The sequence below is a fragment of the Hipposideros armiger genome, unplaced genomic scaffold (genome assembly GCF_001890085.2).
Source record: "Hipposideros armiger isolate ML-2016 unplaced genomic scaffold, ASM189008v1 scaffold_1611, whole genome shotgun sequence".
Taxonomy (NCBI): Eukaryota; Metazoa; Chordata; class Mammalia; order Chiroptera; family Hipposideridae; genus Hipposideros; species Hipposideros armiger.
This window is the reverse complement of record NW_017732961.1, coordinates 128,870-130,353: the sequence shown is the minus strand read 5'-3', so window position 1 is coordinate 130,353 and position 1,484 is coordinate 128,870. Positions and strand designations below refer to the sequence as shown.

The 1,484-nt window shown below is 32.3% G+C and overlaps 1 protein-coding gene across 4 annotated transcripts in view; it reads left to right on the top strand.

Annotated features, from left to right (window-relative positions):
* The window catches only part of LOC109377895 (zinc finger protein 260), a 30,815-nt gene that overhangs the window by 16,709 nt on the left and 12,622 nt on the right, over positions 1-1,484 (top strand). For 2 of the 4 annotated variants that reach the window (XR_002122942.1, XM_019634376.1), the window contains exon 1: positions 7-215. The exons of the other annotated variants lie outside the window; for them this stretch is intronic. The gene's annotated coding sequence lies outside the window, so the exon portion shown is untranslated. Of the gene's footprint in view, positions 1-6; positions 216-1,484 lie in introns of those variants that run through there. 4 annotated transcript variants of the gene reach the window in all.

Below are 1,484 nucleotides of genomic sequence, written 5' to 3'. Positions count from 1 at the left end.
GGCCAGCTTCCTCGTGCATCCCCAGGAGCTGCATTTTCCTTAACCTTTAAAACCTCTGACAGTCTTCAGGGCTCATCCTGAATTCTAAGGTGCTGCCTTGACTCTCAACAGTAACTTCCAAGTCCTGTGTCACTATTTAGACATTTAAAGCTGCCAGTTCAAACAAGAAGAGCAATGGATGATTGAGGAAGAAATGTAAAGAAGGTGCTGTCCAGGTGAGTAATTAAGAACCTAGCAGGTATGAATGGGATAAAGGCTCATTACAGTTATTCAGTGAGTTTACAACCTCTGAAATTTTTTAAAGGGCTTATCTTATTGGCCCTTGTCTTTTGGAATGACAGTTATTTGGAACTTAGATACCTTTGTTATCTTTAGATAACATTTCCAGATACTCTTCCTAGTCAGTGTTCTTTTCTCAGATACTGGAGGACTGGTAGCCCCGCTAACCTTTATTCTGGATGCCAGCCTCTCTGCCTCATTTGTAGTCTCACATTTGTGATTTTTACAGCCTAAATTTTGTGTTTGTTCTCCCTTTCACTAACATTCTCCATTTCTCACTTCTGCCTATATGCCTAGACTCTTTAAGCATTCAGTCTTCCTTGCCAAGGATTATAGATCTGTTATCTTTTAAAAGCTAGCATATAGATCCTTTTCTTTAAAATTTAACTCTTTATCATTTCTCCCTCTTTCCATTGTTTACCTCAGAGTTGAATTTGACCCCCTTCATCTTATTTCCTATTGTTTCCTTACCTCCGACTATCATTGTTCAACATTTTTTTCACCTCCTGCTTTTTAAAAATACCACAGGCTTTGACATTAGTGCTGACTTCCTATTAGTTCAACTCCATGTTACTTTTTTTTCTTTTATCTTAAAACTTTTTATTATGGCAAATTTTAAAGACATACAAAGAGAGTAGAATAATATGATAGACCACGTTCCCATCACCCAACTTCAACCATTATTAATAATAATATGTGATCATTCTTTTTTCATTTCTAATCCCATCCACTTCCCCTCATCCCATGTTATTTTGAAGCAAAATCCAGACATAGTTTTATTATATATTATTTCTATATTATCTCTAAAAGAGTAGAACTTTTAGTAATTGTATGGTTTATCCTAAGTTTTTGTTTATATATTTACTGTTATAGTTTTATTCCTTCTTTATTAAATATATGATCTTTCACTGTGTAATTTTTTATTTGTGTAATCTCTCTGCTCCCTTTCTCTTACTATATTTTTTTAAATTAAATTTAATTTAATTTTATTATTTTTTTAAATTTAATTTTAATTTTTTTAAGTTAGTTTCAGGTGTATCCATGTTACTTTTAAAAATAAATAATATATTATTTTAAAATTTTAATACATTTACTTAGTAAAAAGCTAAAACAATGGGAATGTCTCCTCATTCCTGGCTCTCAGTTCTCCATTTCCGTTTTCCAGAAGCAGACACTAATAACAGTGCTTCTAAATTTTTTTTTTT